The 20,633-nt window shown below is 47.4% G+C and overlaps 1 protein-coding gene across 2 annotated transcripts in view; it reads right to left on the bottom strand.

Annotated features, from left to right (window-relative positions):
* Positions 1-20,633, bottom strand: part of KCTD1 (potassium channel tetramerization domain containing 1) — a 252,253-nt gene that overhangs the window by 230,609 nt on the left and 1,011 nt on the right. Inside the window, exon 1 of one of the 2 annotated variants that reach the window (XM_045296230.1) lies at positions 16,775-16,794. The exons of the other annotated variant lie outside the window; for it this stretch is intronic. The gene's annotated coding sequence lies outside the window, so the exon portion shown is untranslated. Of the gene's footprint in view, positions 1-16,774; positions 16,795-20,633 lie in introns of those variants that run through there. 2 annotated transcript variants of the gene reach the window in all.

Raw genomic sequence — 20,633 nt, forward strand, 5'->3', positions numbered from 1 at the left:
CTCATACAAGGAGCACAATAGAAGGTCTTGGGTGGGAATGGGAGAGAAATATGGAGCAAAAGTCAATTCCTAAAGAGGAAAAAAAATCTTAAAAAGATCAGACCTCCTAGAGTGATAGAGACTAGAACTCCCAAGATTATTGCCACCAGATACCCCTGAATGTAGAAGCTATTTCTGCAGGAAATTTGGACTTGAAGTTATTTTATCTTTCAGCTGAGTATGAGGTTGGCTTTTAAAACCCACACTCTAATGTGCTCTCTTAAACAATTAACAGTAACAGACTGGACTTTTTGAAGCCAAGATGAGAAGAAGGTGGGGGGTGAGGGGTGGGGCAAGAGAGGCTAGATCAAGGGCAACAGAGCAAGCATAATGGAAATAATATGAATACTGACACACGCTGTAGAATTGGGATCAATGGCATGGAACGATTTGTATAAAATTTTTACCTCTCCATTATCGCTTATGCAGTATTTTGCATTTATGGCAGTATTGAAAATCCTACTCCCTGGCTGTTTTGCTCATAAACAACGTATGTCTGGCAGTCAGGAGTGCCAAGGTGGGAGGCAAGTGCCCCATTGGCCTGGATGGGCCATAAAGACTGGGGGTAGCCATTGACCCAGTGCTGGGAAGGGCTCTGGCAGGGCAGCTGCGGGGCAAGAGCCGGGTGGACAGAAGTGCCGCAGCTCTTGATGACTGCCTGCAGTGAATGGTAAACCACAGCCTCCTCTCCCCTTGTCTGAACTACTGCCCACTCCCTGGTCACCGAGTCTCTGGCGTCCCTACATTATCCCATTTGCCTATGACTGCCAACTTCTCACTCACCCTCGATGGTTGCTTTTAGGTGCTGTCTTTCGGTCCTCTGCAAAATGTTGCTTCAGATTGCACTTAGAGCCCTGCAGAGAAAAGCCTCAAGGAGCCCCGCTGATACAATGACTAGGCACTCGCTGCTCAGAGACAGGTTGAGGATTCTAACACACCCAGCCACTCTGCAGGAGAAAACTCCGGAGATCTGATTTCATATTATCACAGCCAAGAACACCCTCTGGAGGTAGGTCTCCTCCATCACAGGGGCTTGTGATGAGTTGGAATCCACAGCACCTAACAGCACTCAACCGGTGACCTCACCATTCCCTCCTACAAACGTCTGAGGCCTGGGCAGACATCTGGAGATACTACCCAGATTGCCACCCAGCCCACAGCCTTAGGGAGCTCTCTCTCAAGTTGACAGGGTGTGTGGTACCAGCCCCAGAATACAAGGGGGTGGGGATCCCCAGGAGGAGTAGATCCCAGAGAACCAGAGGTCTGAGCTGTGTCTTACAGTGTGAACAGGACCTGTTCAGAGCCACTGAAGTCAGAGGATGTGAGTCGTCCAGCAGAGAAAAACAAAACAAAACAAACACAACAAAGGGAGGTGATGAGAGGACCCAGCATTCGGAGGCAAAGAAATGCAGAGTGGCCTCAGCATCGGCTGTAAATGGGGCGGTGGGAGGGGACGCCGGCAAGTCTGGCTGCGGCCAGATGGTGCAGGCTCCGGAGGCCAGGCCACGGGCTTTGGATCTGATCCCGTAGGCTGTGGGAGGTTATTGCACATTTTTAAGCAAGGCTGTAACAACATATCATTTCTCAAGAAAATATCAGTTTAGTGGTTGTAGAAAGGGTTTCACAGTCAATGAGGAAGAACGGGAAAGATGTAGAAAAAGAAAGGCGCGAAGCAGGGAATAAAAATTCTGTGACCCTTAGATACACATCAACACGGATAGCACTATTCTGTCTATTTTGGCCTTCCCTGCTCCTCTCTCTCATGGCTAGCATGTAGTCAGTGCTTATCGTGTGCCAGAGGAGCCCTGGTGGCACAGTGGTTACCGGGGCTGCCAGCTAGAAGGTCAGCAGTTCGAAACCACCAGTCACTCCCTGGAAGAAAGACAGGGCTTTGACGCCTGTACAGAATTACAGTCTCAGAAATGCACAGGGGAAGTTCTGCCCTGTCCTAGAGGGTCACTGTCAGTTGGCATCAACGCGATGGCAGTGAGCTCGGGTTTCTTGGTGCGACGTGCCAGGCCCTGTTACAAGGGTTTTACGCAATCTCCACACAACATGGTGAAGTGAGGTCAAGTTTGAGGCCCATGTACAGATGAGAAGATGTTAAGAAGCTTCTGTAGGGCACACAGTTGGTAAGTGAGGAGTCCCAGAGACGAGTGGGCTCGTGAGCTTTCCCCCCAGCCCCTATTTCTGCCAGGTGAATCTCTCCTCTGTCTCTGATAGTCATGCCAACATGTTTAGCTCTGGTTCATGTCATTGGCCAGGGGTGCCTCCCGTGTCTCGTAAAGTCTACCTGAACTGTCATCTCACACGGCAAGCCTTTCCGACTGGCTCCCCCAGGGCTGGAGCCATCCAACCCGTTTGGTTCCCCATCACCATTTACCTTGTTTCTCTCAAGACACCCAGTATCTGAGGTCAGGGGTCAGGCCTACCTGATCGATCATACCACCACGCCTGTTCTGCTCGTTTCGAACCCGCAGTGTGGGGCACATTGTTTCACTGAACATAATTTGGGTTGTTGTTGTCTTTTTAATTTTTGTTCCTTATACCATAAGGTCTTCTGCCCTTTTCCCCGCAGTCACCGCTTTGTGAATCCTTCCCATGGCAGATTGCGCCCTAGTGAGTTGGCATTTGGCTCTCTGAATGCTCTATGGGCCAGCCTGAAGGCTGTGGCATCTCCCGCCTGCTTTTCTGTTTCCATTTCTCCCGTGATCTCAGTCGCCATATTCCCAAAGCCCCTGTCCCCAGTTCATGACCACCTCCTCCTGAGATCCAGGTGCCTTCCTCCAGGGGTGCCATGTTTGCCTAACTCTTTGTAGGTCCTCAGGAGCCTGATGGGATCAGGACGGGGCTCCACGTCCCTTCATTCATCAGACTTTCCATCAGTGTCCCTTGTAAGTGGCATGGCCCTCGTCCAACTGCACTGCGTGCACAGCTCCATCAAGACCTGTGGGATCCTGTTAGATAGAAAGGGTCCCCATTCATCTGCCTGTGCATGTATGTATGTCTAGGAAGATCACCACAACACTTGTCATAATAATGGCACAGATGATGGCTGCCACATTTGACACTTACAGGCCTGGAACTGGACAAAGAGCGTGCCAGACACGGCCTCATTTCGCCCTCCCTTGCCCACCGTTGTAGGAGCCCTGGTAGCAGAGTGGTTATGCCGTTCGGGGACAATCCGCAGGTTGGCAGTTTGAAACCACAAGGTGCTCCTCGGGAGAAAGAGCTTTCTACGCCTTTAAGAATGGATGGTCTTGGAAACCCACCGGGGCAACCCTACTCTGTTCTAGAGGGTCGCCATGAGTGGGCATCAACAAGCTGGCAGGGAGTTGGGTTTGGTCGCCCACACGCCACTCTTCTGTGGTGTCTGGGGTCACTCTGAGCTCACAGTAGTGCTGGATGGGGGTGCTCAACCCACACTTGTTCCAGGCGAAGGATGGAAGCTTTGGAGGAAACACGTGGCCCCAGCAGTGGCGAGACACCTAGTCCTTCCTCCGGCCTCCCTCTCATCACCACTCCATGAGAGGGAGCGGCGGGCTGCATGCCAAAGCCCAGCGTGGGGAAGCCACGCACTCTCCTTGCCCCGAGATCCAGTGACTTGGGGGCATGCATCTGCCACGCTATTTCATTAAATAAGGAATGAATGGTGCAGTGCTCACTAAATTTTAGGAGGAAGACAGACTTTAGAAGGAAATATTTCCTTAAGAAGCATAAACCACCTTCCCAATCTTGATTGTTACATGTCCCTTCCCGCTGAGGGCTAGGCCCCTGTTCACTGGGAAGTGGAAGGACACCCACCGGTCTCCTCCCTATTTCCCTGCCAGGTTGGAAGAAATAACAAGAGGGGGGAGGTGGGGGAGGGGTAAGAAGTTCAACCAAGAAGATTCAGGGATGATCAGAGAGCAAGTTTGGTGTTAAAGGTCAGTTACATGGCTTGAAACGTTGGAAGATTTTGGGGGTTCTGATCCCAGGAGATGATAAGCAAGAAACATTTCAGAACACCTCCCTCTTGGGTCTTGCAGGGCTGTCCTCATTTGAAAAGGCCCAGGAGCAAACCCCAAAGAAACCAGAGGGCAGCAGGGGGCAGGAGGGAGTGCCGAAGAGGCTCTGACTGTGTGGTGGCAGAGAGGGAGTGGAAGCGCGATGCACGGGAGGGCTGCGTGAGGATGAAGCCGGGTTTCATTGTGTGATGGCTGCAGAAAGAAGGCAAAGGAATGAGGAAGGACAAGACACGGAAGAAGGAAAGAAAGAAGAGGAAGGACTAGTGGATGGGATTATTGCTGTCAGAGAGCTGATTTTTTTAATCAGGAGGCAAGTTTTAACTGATAAATAGGAACAGGAATTTGAGAAGCGTGATTCAGAATCAGGGGCATGGATTGTTCACTGGTCGAATCGTGCCTTTCATGAGAGAGAGCTAGGTACCATTCCCAGCCAGTGTGCCACACCCACACTCGGCGGGGCTTTCACGTGGCTTTGAGACCCCATGGAGCTTCCAGACTGTGCAAGACAGAGTTGGAAGAAAGGGTTGGTGATAGGCTTCTGGCAATCAGCCCATGAAAGCCCTGCAGATCACAAAAGTCCAATCTATAACGGAGCCACCACGCCACCAGGGCGCCACCCTCTGTAAGATGACAGCCACTGACAACCATCGGGAGCAGGTCTCCATTATAACACACGGTGCTGCCGTGAGTCACAATCCACTCCACAGCGAGGGGGAGGGTGGTGGTGGAGGAACTTGAGAGGCGCCTGACCAGCGTGTTTTCACAAGCTCTGCAAACGAGCCCTGGTGGCACAGTGGATTATTTATCTGGCCAGTCGTTCAGACCCACCAGGAGCTTGAGCCCCCTCTGTGGGAGAACGGTGAGCTTTCTGTTCCCCTAAAGTTTTACAGCCATGGAAACACCCAGGGGCAGTTTCTAGTCTGTCTGATAGGGTCCTTATGCGTCGGAATCAACTCGATGGCATTAAGGTTGGGCTCAAGGATTCTGATGTATGATAAGTTTGAGAGACACTGGCCAGAAAATACATGGGGTAAGACGGATTCTGACTAATATTTGAGAAAGAATGTATTTGTTGTTCTAAAAACGGATTGTGGTGATGATTGTGCAACTCTTCTTGGTGTGACCGAACTGTTGAATTCTATGGCATGTGAATTATATGCCAATAAGGCTGTTGGAGATAAAAACAAAAGGAATGTATTTGTTGTGGGGTTGGCTAAATCACTCGTGTTGATTTCGAAGTCACGTAGTGTGACAGAGGAAGTTGGAATAGAGAAGAAAAATGTAAGGATTGTGCAAATCGAGGTCACACAGTTTAAGTGCACAGTCATTTTAGACTATTAACAAAAATGATCTCGGGCTGACTATTCCTTGGGACTTATTCCTACTGGCGCATCCCTGGGAGGATGACTGAAGAGCCGATGCCTTTCCAAAACGCTTCATGAGAAGAGAAGAGAAAGAATAAGAGATTTAATATCCACTTCCTTTCTTTTGCTTTCTGCACCCTCTGAGAAAATGACCAAAGGCGAATGATGAAGTCAAAAGGTAGCCAGCAGTCCGCAGGATAAAGAAAAGATGGAGTCCATGCAAACCGTTATCACTAATTCTTCGATAATTCAAAGCGGGCTCTGCTCTGTGTCTGTGTGCGCCTCCAGGCCTATGGGTGGCACAAAGGATTTGTGCCAGACTACCAAGTGACCTGTTTATGGTTCAGGTTCACACTCACCCAGCAGGGCTGGGGAACGAATAGACTGGTTATTTGCAAAGAACTTTATCACCCGATCCACTTAGAGGTATATTTCTCATTTCTACATGAAATCATTATTGGGGGAGCACCTGAATTCATCAGACGATCATTTTCAGGCTTTTAAAAATATAATAAATGTATCTGTCCATGCTTACCAGATATGCGGAATTTGCAGAAGAGTTGCCCAAAGTAATGCAGGCATGTGTCAACGGTAATGCGGGCATTCACAAAGAGAAAACGAGAAGGAAAATTCTGGGGGATATGTTTCCAAAAGTAAAAGTCTGATAGAAGTTTAACATTCGAGTGCCTTGTTTGACTCTGAATTTTCTTTTAAGGGGGGGGGGAGACCCCTTGAGCACTTCTGCATAGATAAAATAAAAATAACATTGTGCTATTCAGTGTTTTAACCAGAAATAGTCATTTTGACATAAAGACATACTAGAAATGAAAGAATAACATTGAGCAAAGATCTGCATAAGCACAAAGGCTTAATTAGGTGGGGCGGGGTGGGTGGGGAGGTTGGCTGAGAAATGGCCCTGCACTGTTAAGCACTGTTCAGTTGGAGGAGCTTCCATGGTGGCTCCCTTACTCAGCCCTGGCTCATCTACCAGCAATGTCCAGGCCCAGCAGACACCTCTGTACTCCCTGCTCATGAACCCGTGTCTGCATCTACTTCTACTGGTCTGCAGGTGGGTCTCGACCAAGACCTGCTTATCCTATGGAAGACCACTTGCAATTCCTATAGAGCTAATTTTAATATTCAACTTGTTAAAAAATATCGACTATATATTTTAAATATCAACTATATATATACACATACATACATGTATCTACACGTATACCTATGTACACACAGATTACATATAACATACATGTATCTACATGTACATGTATGCACACACACATTATATATATCTATTTAGGTGCCATTCGTCCATTCCGAGCCAGCGCGTCCCGGTGCACAAGACAAAGCCCTGCCTGGTCTGGTGCGTCCTCACAGCCGCTCCGTGTCACTCCATCACCTTGAGGGCTTTCTTCTTTATTGCTGCCCCTCGACTTTAGCCACCATGATGTCCTTCTCCAGGGGTTTAGCGCTCCTGACAACATGTCCAAAGTCTGTGAGATGAAGTCTCGCCACCTCCTGCCTCTCAGGAGCATTCTGGCCGCACTTCTCCCGAGACAGACTTGTTTGTTCTTTTGGCAGTCCTTGGCATTTTCGATGTTCTTGGCCAGCACCATAATTCAAATGCATCGATTCTTCTTCGGTCTTCCTCATTTATTGTTCGACTTTCATGTGCACATGACGCAATGGAAAATACCATGGCTTGGGCCAGGTGTACCTTAGTCCTCAAAGTGAACATCCCTGCTTTCCAACACTCGAAAGATATCTTATGCAGTATATATGTGTAGATACATAGATGCAGTATATATGTGTAGGTACATAGCTAGGATATATAGTGTATTTAAGCAAAAATGTTTTTAAAGCGAATTAGTTTCACCCACACACAAAAAATTGCACAGACTATACAGAAATTTCCTATCTATCCTCTTTAGCCTGCATACCGTTTGTCCTATTATTAACATTCTGCATTCCTGAGGTGCTTATTGGCTAAAATCAATACGCTGATATTACTGATGAAGGACCAAGTAGTGTTTTCTTCCATTGCACATAAGCTCTCTACGAGTCTTCCGACTCGATGGCACCTAGCAATCATTATTATCAATGCATTCTGATCATTGCAAGTTCATAGTGTACTCTGGACTCAGGTGAAATGACTAAGGTGCTACAAACGACAAGGTTGGAAGTTCAAGTCCACTCAGAAGTGCCTCGGCAGAATGGCCTGACAACCTACTTCTGAAAACTCAGCCACTGACATCCCTACAGAGCCAAGGGTCTCTGGGGAATGGCAAGGCAGTGTGGCACGTGCCCTGGGCACCACTCGAAAGGGGTGCGGGAATCCCCGAGCAGTTTCTAATAGTCATCGCCATTTCCATCCCCACCTGTGCACGATCATTTGGCAAATTACAGTGGTGCTTTCCTATTTGAGAGTGCCCACCTGTCAAGGCAGACCAGGTGATCTTGTTCTGCTGAGTGTAAGAAGAGAAGACGCTGAAAGAAAACAAAATGATTCAGAGCAAATCATAGTTATTTTAATTAGTGAAAGCAAAGAAAGTGCGGAAGTAATTTTCAAGTGGTGCCATAGTGTGTTAAGTAAAGGGTGAACATGCTTGTCTGTGGAGCTGGCCTTGTGGTGCAGTTATTTAAAAGGTGGGTGCCAGCTATTTGCAGGAGGCACAATTTCAGTGCTTGCCATAAAAACTCAAAAAACTATTTAAACTCACTGCCATTGAGTTCATTCCAACTCATGTGACCCTGTTGGATGGGTAGAACTGGCCCTGAGGGTTTCCAAGACTGTAAATCCTTATGAGAGTAGAAAGCCTCCTCTTTCTCCTGTGGAGCAGCTGGTGGCTTTGAACTGCTGACCTTGCAGTTAGCAGCCCAACATGTCACTCACGAGGCCACTGGGGCACAGATGTACTTTTCTACAGCTCTGTCTCTGTATGGAACACAGGGAATCAACTCTGAATTGGAGCTGACTGTATGGACACAGGTTTTTATAGTTTTCAGTAGGGTTTACTCTGTGTGTTATAAGGTCCTAAAATATCATATAGCCACCCTTAGAGCACCATGCAAAAACCGTTTCACTGTCCTAGGATACACCTTGCCTTGTGCAACTTTTTAATGATTCGTTTTTCAATCACTTTGGATCTGAGGGGTGCATTACGCTCAGCCATTGAGAATGGCAGTTCATCTGAAATGGTGGCCTCATTTAGAGTTAGTTGTCTGTTCTACAAGAACTCAGTTGGTGAATTATAGGAAGTAGGGTCCAAGGTCTCTAGACTCTAGATTCCAAATGTCTGTCCCAGACTTGGAATGACATCTCTAGTCCCAGAGAGGCTGCATTATTCAAAGTGCAGGTGGATTTCTTTCGCCGTTGGGAGGTCTGGAACTCACAGAGCTGACCCCTGTGTGTGAGAGGAAGCTGACGGTCATTTGTCAAGATCAGCTGGATCTCCCTCCCACGTCCTCCTAAAATAAAGAGCACTGACGACGGAAAAGAAAGCAGTGATACATTGAAGTGGCGTTCTTCGGAATTGTTTCTGTTCTTAAAAATACTTTAGGTTTAGTCTTAAACTTGGGAAAATGTATAAACATATGTATAAACATACACAAGGAGGAAGATACTATTTCCCTGTATACTATGAATCCCTGTATAGCTTTTGCCCAGATTTAATGATGATCAGAATTTGCCACACATGCATTTGCCTCCACCCCTGGTGAACCGAAGGGAAGTTTACAGAGCAGGTCATCAGTTTTACATTCAGTAATTCACACATATTTTGTTTCATCTCTTGATTGTAGGATAGCATCATTTCTCCCCTGTGTTTCAAGTTCCCCTTCCTCCTCCTTTCCTAATCACCTAAACTTGATCTTGGATTCCATGTTGCCCTTCTGAGCTCAGATGAATGTTCTACAGTGTGTGCACCTCACTAGTGTTACTGTTTCCCTTCCAACCTGGTCCATTGTTTGGCTGAACCCCGAGCCATTGTTTGGCTGAACCCCGAGCCATGGGAATGGCACATTCCCAGACCTGAAGGGCAATCGTCTTGAGGGTCCCACCAGTCTCTAGTCGGCCAGAAAGTCTGCTAATCTGAGTTTTTGCAGGACATTCACTATTTCTAAATATGGCTGTAAGGGTATAAATATCAAAGTGTCGGTCTGTGTTACCTCACGCTGCTTTAATGGAAATACCACAAGTGAGTGGCTTCAGCAAACCCCTCAATGGATATTCTGCCAATTCCCAAAGGCTTACTTTTTGTCAATGTCTTCTGTGCTGTTTGGACTCCTCCCTTCAGAAACATCGGTCCTTGGTCATCTGCTGCCTCCTGAAATGGTTGGATGACGACTAATTCTCTTTATGCATTCCTTCCATCTTCTCTGGATGCTTCCCATGCCATAATTTGCCCACAGAATCCTTCTGGATGGTCATTCGAGACCTGAATTTATATTCAGGTCTCGCTCCATCCAGATCTTTGCACATTTCATTATAATGTCTCACTTTGCTTTTCCAAGCCCACTTTGAAATCTTCTATGCATCTCATTTCTTTGTCACTTTAGCTACTCTGTGTTCAACAGCAAAATTCAGAGCCTCTTCTGAAACATTGGTCTTTTCTTCTTGTGCCGTCATTTTTATGAGCTTGGGGTTTCCTCGTGTATCATGCTTCTGACGTCACCCCACAGCCTGTCTGGTCTCCAGTCATTAGTGTTCACCACATCAAATTTCTTTTGAGACGGTCTCTAAATTCAAGTGGGATAGACTCGCAGGTGCACTTCAGCTCTTGTGGACTGGGTTTTAGGGTTCTTCAGCTTCAGTTTAAACCGGCATGAAAGCAATTGCTGGCGTGTTCTGCAGCCAGCCCTCGACTTTATGGATATGGGTCTTCTCCTTCGTTTCTTCTCATTGATATAGTAAATCTGACGCCTGTGTGTTCTATCTCACAGGGTCACAGTTTATGTTGCTGAGGGGAAAGGTCCTTTAGTCTCGACAGACTCATCATGCAGTCTCTGGCTTTCCTTCTATTACTAAGGCCACATTTTCTAACTAATGATCCTTTATTTCCAACTTTCACATCCTAATTATCAGTAAATATGAATGCATCTTGATCACACATTTGATTAATTTCAGGCTACAGAAGTTGGTAAAAAAAATCTGCATTATAGGGGTTAGGATTTGCAATACATATTTGTGTGTGTAGAGGGTGTCACAATTCAGTCTATAATGGGGTTCCTGATGGAAATTTTTTCATAGCCTTATATGAGTCTCTTGTTTCTAAATTCCTGCATCCTAATTATATCAAGGACATGGCAGTTACAGAGGAACCCACCATTTAGAACTTTAGTGTCCCACAATTAAATTTGTTCTCCTGTGCCCAAGTGTAAGTTTAGAACAAAAATATAGATACGATTTTTAAACCACCTTATTGTGCCTCTTGGCGACCCTCATGATCACAACCAGTTCGTATTAGACTACCAACTGAAAAGGCTGGCGATTGGAACGCACCCACCAGGATGCCAGAGAAACAGCTCTGGGGATGGCTTCCCTGAGGGTGACCACTAAGACCCCCTCCGGAGCAGTTCTGCTCTAGGACACAAGATCCTTAAGAGTCCGCGGGAGCTCAGAAGGGTAGCATTCAATCGAAGACAAAGTTTAGACGGTTAGAAAAGGGGGAGGAAGGGAAAGAGGAAACAGAAAAGTGGGATAAAGGATGGCACACTGCAATCAAGGAGATGAAACAAAACATGTATGAATTGCTGAATGTAAAACTGATGATCTGCTCTGTAAACTTTCCTTCAATAAACACAAAATGGGGGGGGGTGTTGAATGCATGTGTGGCAACCCCCCCCCCCATCCCATTTATTAAAGAAACAGGACAAAGGTACAAGGCAGGAAAGACACCATCCGTCCTTCACATCAGGCTGAACAAAAGCACAGTGATTTTCTCCCTTCTGCCCCACCCACGCCCCAGATGTGGGGCAAGTTTTGATAATCATTCAATCTGGGTGAAAAGTATATGGGGATTCACTGTTATGGAAAGCGTTTGATAATTATTAGTTATGAGTAACTATCATTATAAAGAGCCCTCATGGCATCGCAGTTAAGTGCTTGGCTGCTAACAGGCAGGTCAGTTGTTTGAACCCACCGGCCACTCCGCAGGGGAAAAAACTGTGTCTGTCTGCTTCAGTAACAGTTTACAGCCTTGGAAACTCGATGGAGAAGTGCTACCTTGTCCTGTAGGGTAGCTATGAGTTGGAATTGACTCTGTGGCACGGGGCCGGAAGGAACCATCATTATTAATAAGGTAAATCCTGGAGCCCGGGTGGTGTACACAGGTAAGCTTTAGGTCAGCAGTTCAAAACCACCAGCCACTCCACAGGAGAAAGATGAGCCTTTCTACTCCCGTAAGGATTTAGTCTCAGAAACCCACAAGAGCAGTTCTATTCCATCCTACAAAGCTGTTCTGAGTTGGAAGAGACTCAGTGGCAGTGAGTTTGGTTTGGCTGGAGTTTCCTGTATCCATATCCCTGGGTGACGCAAATGGTTAAGCAATTGGCTATAAGCTGTGAGGTTGGCAGTTTGAACCCACCCAGAGACACCTCAGAAGGCAGGTCTCACGAGTTGCCTCTGATGGGTGGCAGTCTTGAACACCTTATGATACCTTATGAAGCCGTTCTTCCTTGCTTAGATCTATCCAATCAGTGAGCCTAGAGGCGGAATCTCGACTCGCTGGCACGGGGCTAGAGCAACAACAAAGCCCTTGGGGAATCACTTTATATTGGTGTTGTATACTGAATTCTAAGATGATTTTACTCCTCAGGACCAGTGGTGAGATTGGTGATACCAGGAGGGTGGAGGGAAGGTGGGGTAGAAAAGGGGAACCGATTATGAGGGTCTACTTATAACCTCCTCCCTGGGGGATGGACAACAGTAAAGTGGGTGAAGAGAGACGTCGGGCAGTGTAAGATATGATAAAATAATAATAATTTATAAATTATCAAGGGTTCATGAGGGAGGGGGTGGGTGGGGAAGGAGGGGAAAAAAAGAAAAAAACGAGGAGCTGATTCCAAGTGGAAAGCAAATGTTTTGAGAATGATGAGGGCAACGAATGTACAAATGTTAACGCAATGGGTGTATATATGGATTACGATAAGAGTTGTACGAGCCCCCAATAAAATGGTTTTTTAAAAAAGATGATTTTCATTACCTCTGGACAGAGAATAAAGCCAAAGCTTAGGCTCACGCAGGTAACCGAGCTTCCTAACTCAAAGCACGAGGAAGACCACATCCATTTCACTACTCCATAGAGAAGTCTGGAAGTTGCTCTTCAGAAGCACATGACCCCTGTTCCAATTCGTCCCAGGCAGCACATGCCTGCCCCAAGTGGGCTATCATCTTTTCTAGTATTTTCTGGTTACTAACTGGTCCTGAGTGATTTCAACCCAGAGCATGCAGAGATGACAGAGCCTGGTCGTGGATAAAACTGTTTTCTGTTGATTGGATTAAATGCACAGGAAAGCAGACCTCTTACCCTTAGTATCTCCGGAAACGGACAGTAATTGGGTTCTGACAGATAAGGAGGCTCGTGTTCCCTTTCCCCTGCCCCAGAGCAGTAGAAAAAGCAGGCCATGCTGAGGTGTGGAATCTTCCAGCTGCCCACCCTTTGAGCCTCAGTCGTTCTTCCCAAGAAAAGGCACCTTTTTCAACGCTAGCCCTGCCTCTCTTTCCCACGGAGGGTGGCCAATGGCATGTGAGAACCAGAGAGCCAGAAAAGACCAAAGGCTATTCCAATCATGTTTGCGAATGTATATCGCTGCCATCTGCTGGATGGAACGGGTACCAGCCCTGCCCCGGTGCCGGCGTGTCTGCTCTAAGGAGCAAACGCGGGTTTCCCAGGAGGGCTCGGAACTGGCTGGTGTGTTTGCCTCCTTCAAGGCGTTCACAGATGTTGCCAATTCCGTCGCCACCTCGATCACAACTAATCAAGAAGGTAAAACTGATGTCCATCTTCGAACCGATGCCCTGCTTAGTATCAACAGCCGCCCGGCGGTCACTTTTGGCCTGTTCCCAGATGGATGCTGTAATTGCTTTGGAAAAGCCCGTCCCAGCACCAGGAGCAAGGGCATGTGGGGCGCTGGAGGAGCCTCTCGCCCAGGTGAAGACCGGCTTGCACGGAAGTGAAAGTGCATCTGAAATGCTGGGTCCGATCAGCCGGCCGCATGTACTCAGCATGCGCCCGGTGCGCTGAGCACTGTGGATTCCACGTGTGGGAAGCCATGGCGGACGCATAAGGACAACCAATCCCTACTCTTGATGGCAGCATGACTCGGTTGCTTCCTGTGCGCCGGACACAGGACGAGTACCTTGTCCATCTCGTTGACTCCTCAGGACACCCCGGGGAACTGTTATCATCTCATTTACAGGGATCGCATATTGCTGTCAGAAAACTGGCTCGCAGAGATGAAGTAATTTAGCCAAAATAATAGAGCTAGAAAGCTAGACGGGGGATTTGCATTGGGGGTGGGAAAGAAGGCAGGAGACAAGTGTGGGCACGGGGACTGGTGCAGGATGGACGCTTTATTCACGCCGAGATCCTTGTGTCTGCCACACGTCCTTTGTCCTGTGAGCTACAAATTTCCCACTACGCTAAAGTGCTACAGAAACAGTAACTGAGGATGGCAGAAGATGCTCTGAGAAAGACTTATCAGGAAGACTAGCCCTTCCTCCAGCAAGCATCTGAGATCTATCTAGTCAACATTCCCTTCAGTCCAGAACGCTTCTTCCTAATAGCAGCCTGGGTATCGGCAGCAAAATCGCCGGAGCATTGTCCGTTCTCATTGGATAAACAAAACGAACCTTCTGCTGGGCGGGACAGCGAGTAACTGATGTGGTCAGTCATTGCTGGCGAGCCATCCAGATGGGCTGGCCACCACCGCCTTACACCGTTTCCTTCGCTTCCTCTTTTCTTTCCTGGTCCAAGCGCCAGGGTGGGGGCCCCATCGGGGACCGTGCCCTTGGCCGGGTTCTGGAGCTCACAGGTGAACTGGTGGGAGTGGGGGTGGGGTGAGGTAGGGATGAGTGCTACCTGGTGACAGGGAAGGAAAGCATTCTGCCGCGTGTCTGTGACAGCTGCTCACAGGGTGAGTGTCTCCTGGGCAGAGAACCCTAGCGCTGGGGCAGAGGAGCAGCCCTCGGCAGGTGTGGAGTCAGACCGCCTGGGTTAGAATCCAAGCTCTGTCGGCTAGGCTAGTGTTTGCCTTTAGGCAAATCACATAGCTGCTCTAATCTTGACTTGTTGTTTTTCCACCTATAAAAGGTGGTGGAGGCTGTTAATGGTGATCCTTGCCTCGAAGGGTTGTTCTGTTGGCTCAGACTGGTTGACGGTGCTGGCTCCCTAAGTCTCAGCCATAGCTAGTAGAGGCGTCTCAGGAGTTCAAGGAAGCCAGGCAGTGTGGGACAGACCCACACAGTTGTTGCCGTGGTTAACTGTCATCAAGTTGGCCCCCAACTCATGGCGGGCACCGTCTCCAAGGTTGGTTGCAGGTCAGATCTTTGTGACCCATTGGGTTTTCACTGGCTGGCTTTGAGAAGCTGACCTCGCCAGGCCTTTCTTCCTACCCTTCATCTGGGGAGCTCCTTTGAAACCCGGCCACCATCATCACCGGTACACTGGCCCGAAAATGAAGCTGCATCTCCTGTTTGGAAGGCAAGAATCCGGACATGGACCCCCCACTTCCTTAGGACACAGAGAGTGGGAGCCAGAGGGGAGTGCCTCCTGCAGAGAAGCTACCTTTTACGCTTGCTTGGTGGTACCTCAGTGCACATGACTTTGACTTTGGGCATCATCTTAATCTTATAAGCACATTACATAGATTATCATCCTCTTTGCATAGAAGTAATGGATTCTTGGGTGTGCCTTAGTTAAAATGATGCCTCCCCAATCCAAAACACACACGCATGCGAACCACTCATGAGAGCATCTCATAGAATTACAATCGTGTATCAAATCTCTACTTCGAGAGAGCTATTAATTATTCCTAGAAATAACAGACACCCAGATTTCCCAGAATGAACATTTCTCTTACACTGAATTTGTCTTCCTTATGAATCAAAACAAACTCACTGCCAAGGAGTCGATGCTGACTAATAGCGACCATTGAGGACGGGGCAGAACTGCCCCTGTGGGCTTCTGAGACTGTCACTCTTTATGGGAGCAGAAAGCCTGGAGTTTCCCCCTAGGAGCAGCTGGTAGTTTCAAACTGTTGACCTTGCGAAATGTCCTAATTTGAGATTATTTTTTAAATGCATCAACTCATCAATCAGTGGAATTTCGGTGGGGAAAAACACACTTTCCTGATCTTTATGTGTGAGTTTTAGAAAAAATGAAAACAAGCAGAAAGATGGGTGATAGAAGTACAAAAAAAATGGCCCACTTAAGAGAAGTATGAAAATGTTGCACTGAGATAAGAACCAATAGAAAAAATCAGACACACATAGAATCAAGTCTAACATAGAATCAAGTCTAACATAGAATCAAGTCTAACATAGAATCAACTCTGAGCACCCAGCTCAGAATACACTCAAATCAGACCAACAAACTTTATTGGGGGAAGACCTTAAAATGCTTTTCAAAACATGGTTTGCAGTAAGTATGTCCATCATTTACACACACACACACACACACACACTTTTGGAGTCACAATGGGTAGTGGTCAAGGAGAGGCTGGCAGCTGGAGTGCCTTGAAAGAAAGGCCAGGCGATCTCTTGCTGACATCGGGCCAGTCTTGAAAACCTCATGGAGTGCACAGAGGGAGTCTGCACGAGTCAAAAAGCACTCGATGGCAAGTGGTTTAGGTTTGGGTTTCTTATAGACACTTGACCAGTTTTCATTTTTATAACTACTGAATATGTTGGGGGGGACTCCAAGGCACGGTGACCCCTGTACAACAGAATGAAGTAGGTCCCGTCTGGGCCAGCCTCACAATGGTGCGCCTATTGGAGGCCAGGGTTGCAGCCACTGTGTCCATCCAGCCTGTCATTTCACATAAAAGTATCATTTATATGCTATGCATCATTTACATAATGAATAATATACTACAGGTGTAGGATATTTTAACATGATGTACTCGTTCTCGAAGGTGCAGACTTAATTTTTGTGTCAGAAAGTCAAACATAGACCAATCCAAGTCAATGAATGATGAAGTCCGATTTAGCTGGGCTTGGGAAAACAAGACAGAGCCCATTGCATAAAGGAAAAGGCACCTGACAAAGAAGAGCGAAGAGATGGTGCAGACACATTTCAGATCCTGGGATCACCTTTGTAACTGCATGGGGAGAGGGGGGTGGTTACTGGCAGGTCGACTCACGTGTACAGCCGAAGGAAATGCTGCTTCGTCCTGGGCCAGCTGAACCATCACTGTACATGCGGAGGCCACTGTTTGGGTTACTGTGTTCATCCATTTCATTGGGGGGTTTGTGTCCATTTTTGCTGACTCTAATTAGTAAACATTTAACCTACTGTAATTAAAAACCACTAACAATTCTTTTTTTTTTAAATTTTTTTATTTTCTATACATTGAAAGCTGTCAAGGCAAATTTAATGACCAAATTAATATAGCTAAAAACTCATTCTTTTTTTTTTTCTTTTTTAACATTTTATTAGGGGCTCATACAGTTATCCCAATCCATACACTCATCAATTGTGTAAAGCACATTTGTACATCGTTTCTCAAAACATTTTCTCTCCATTTAAACCCCCGACATTAGGTCCTCATTTTTCCCCTCCCTCCCCGCTCCCCCCTCCAGCATGAGCCCTTGATCAATTCATTTTTTTATGACCAGTACATTTCTAAACTTCTGTCAATTCGATATAAGATGTGGGGATGCTGTAGTATTACTACCCAATCTGGCTACTAGATATGATGTGAAAGGTCTAAAACCTACCCAGTCATCCAAATCCAGAGGCCATTAGGTTAATGTGTTTGACACCTCTCTCTCCTTGTCTGCCCATAACCAATGCCCCCATGTTCTCCTGCATGACCAGCCAAATGGACCTTGACTCCTTCCATCCCTGTTCCTCACCGCCAACCAACTTACACTTAACCCATCTACTCTTGTTTTGTCTAGACAAACGTAACAGCCCTGCAAGGGCAACACTGCATCGACTGTGGACTCTGTCACCCACTTCCCACAGTGCTGACAGTGTTACCCTCTCAAAACACAAACTGGATGATGTCAGGGTTTCCAGCTCCCAGCCCTCCCTTCCATGCCTCTCACAGCTCATTGGATTTAAGCCCCACTGCCTTGCTGCCTGCTCACCCATCCCTGCCTCTTCCCTCTCGCTGCTGCAGCCAGTCAACCTCCAGTCCCTCCCTCTTGCTGGACCACTCCAGGCTTGGCAAATATGGTTCCCTCTTCTCCCTGCCTGGAACTTTCTTTCTCTTGTTCATGCCCACTGAGAACCTGCTCCACTCTTGTTTCTAGCACTTCGTCAAGCACTCTGACCAGATTCCTGTCCAGTCCACTCCTTTCTGGCTAAAGCTACCAGACCCCCCCATGTTCTTTTCCCTTCCAGCCACTCATCTCCGTTTGTCGCTTGTCCAATTATTTGATTAACCTCTGTGTCCCGGTCTGGATCACACACACTGGGAGATTCTGACTCTGAATGCTTTTGGTCCTCACCACCATGTGTCCAGCGTGAAGCACACAGGGTCTTGCACCCAGCAGGCACTCAGTGTTTGATGAATGGATGGATGAACTTAATAAATAGAGGCTTGTTATTGTTCAGGGGTGATCTCTCAGTTTTCCTTTCTGCTCCGGTATTTCAAACCAAACACATCAGCAAGCTAAGCATTATTTACATCTAGTATGGTTTTATGAGTGAAATGAGAAGCGTGCTCGTACCGACCTAGGAAAACGGGGTGGTTTCTTACTTTTGCATGAGCAGGCGATTCACATAAGCCTGTATGCTTGCATCCAAATGTTCATATTTATCCCCAGAAGGCTAAGTTCATCTTGGAGGCAGAGGAGATCAGTGTTCTATGCCTTTAGAAAATCATAAATTGTAGGCTCCCCCCACCTTCCGCCCCCCCCACCAAAAGGGGTTCGGTATGCGGTTTAAGATTCAACTGAAAAAAATGCCTTGGCCAACTGAAAAGTCACCAACAGGCATCCTTTGAATGAAAACCCAAAAGAAGACGCAAATAGGAAAAGCTTCGGCTCACACAGCCCATTTCAGAAGCAGAGAGCAATCCTTCTGATTTGAGAACTGCCAAGGCAAGCCAGCTCACGAGGAGGTGGCAGAAGTTTCCATTTTCAGAAAGTTCTCTCCGACAGATACAGTGCATCTTCAGTCATTATTCCGACACACGAAAACAAAGGGCTTTGGGTAAATAAGTGTATGCCAAAAGGCTTATGATGCCAGCCGGCAGACGGAATAATACGTTTTCATCATCATCCAGCCGAAGTCTTACTGCAGTTACTTTGCGAGCACTTAGGTAGCATAATTTGTGCAATAATTACTGAGCGCCCTCAAACAAATAGCTCACAGCTGAGTAATCTCAACGGTCAGTACATCACGATTACTGAAATAAGTATCAACCAAGCTATTCACGCACACCCCGACTCCTCAAGCACATGCGAGACATTAGAAATGTGGAAATCTTATAGCTGGAAGAGAGACCTCTAGTGTGTGTTTGAGAACTTTATACTGTGCCTCAGGCAGAATTAATACAGCAAAATCACTGCAGTCATTTTGAATCCTATGGTGGGAGGTTTTTTGCCAACTATCATTCACCCTCGATTCATTTCAAAGCTTCTTCCCGGCAAACAAACGTATGAGGTTTTTGCCCAATTAATCATTTTCTTTTTCATAAACACATTCCCTAACCCAATGAAGTTTTCACCCAGACACAAAGTTTTAAGACTCTGTGGTCACCTTTGCCACCTAATTAGCAGACAGCCAGCTAACCTCCTGCGATCACAACCATCGCTAGCCATTCTCTAGGAGAGCAGCCGGAGGAGTCCAGAGCCAAGTGTCAGCACGCAGCCTCCGGAACCCCAGTCCTTTCCACCAAGCCAAATGCCACACGGATACCAACACGAGGAAGTTGTGGGCAGACTGCCCATTCTCCAGGAAACAAATGGTTCCACCACTATTTTAAATCCACCAAGCGGCTTCCCTCTAAGTGCCCACTGGCTCCCAAATAGGCAGGTACATTTCCTAGATGGAGAATCAAATTTAATGAATCATTCGATGGCATCAGTCTCAGCCTTTTAAAATCCTTTATTCCCCCCCTTTTCACATTAAAAACGCATTTGAGATACACACCGAAATATGTTCCACTAACACACACAGACACACACAGACACACAGACACACACACACACACACACACACACACACACGAGGTCTCTTAAGGAGTCTACTGCTGAGAAGGTAAAAGCATTTTGCTCATTTTTAATTTGCTAAAACAATCCAAGCATGCTTGGTACCCAGAGGGTATTCTCAAATAAACTTGTATCTCTAGCTGCCAGCTTAGTTGATTGAAAACAGAAGGCAAACGTTTCTTAAAGAATGAGTATGTTAAACGGTTATGTCTCTCACCTCCCCACCAAGAACACACACACACACACACACACACACACACACACACACACACACACACACGGCTTTGCTCGAAAGAAACCGGTCCTCTGATCTGAAAGGTAATGCCGAATTTGTACCAAATTACTTCTGCCTACTACTGTGATGCATCTCTGAGCCAGGACGCCAACGCCACGGGATATTGGACAGTTCCGGTGCCGTCCTCCCCGCACAAAGGCGACGGCCCCATTTGCAACTTTGTTAACTTAGTTGGCGCCCGCCCCGCCGGCCCCGAAGGGAAGCCCAGTCCCCGTGCAAACGTTTGGAGCCCGGAAAATCATTTCCACGGCAGTGCCGGGGTTCGCCAGCACAAAGCAGGCACGGCGGACCGCGATGCTAGGAAGTGGCGGTGTGCTGGGTCGCGGGGCGGCCGTGCGGAGGTAAGGGCTCCCCGCCCCGCACCCCCGAAGGGTCGCCGACCTCCGGGCTGTTGGGGTGGGGGGCTCCACGTCACTTTTGCCACCGATCCGCCAGAAGACGCCCCTCCACCGCTTTCTTTGCTTTTCTTTTTGTGAGGTGGGGGGGAACCAGCAGGCGCGGACTCTATTTTCCTGCCAGGTCCCTCTGGGGGGCGGGAGAGG

This window comes from Echinops telfairi, unplaced genomic scaffold (genome assembly GCF_000313985.2).
Source record: "Echinops telfairi isolate 266 unplaced genomic scaffold, ASM31398v2 ScPeMD7_7400;HRSCAF=8409, whole genome shotgun sequence".
Lineage (NCBI taxonomy): Eukaryota > Metazoa > Chordata > Mammalia > Afrosoricida > Tenrecidae > Echinops > Echinops telfairi.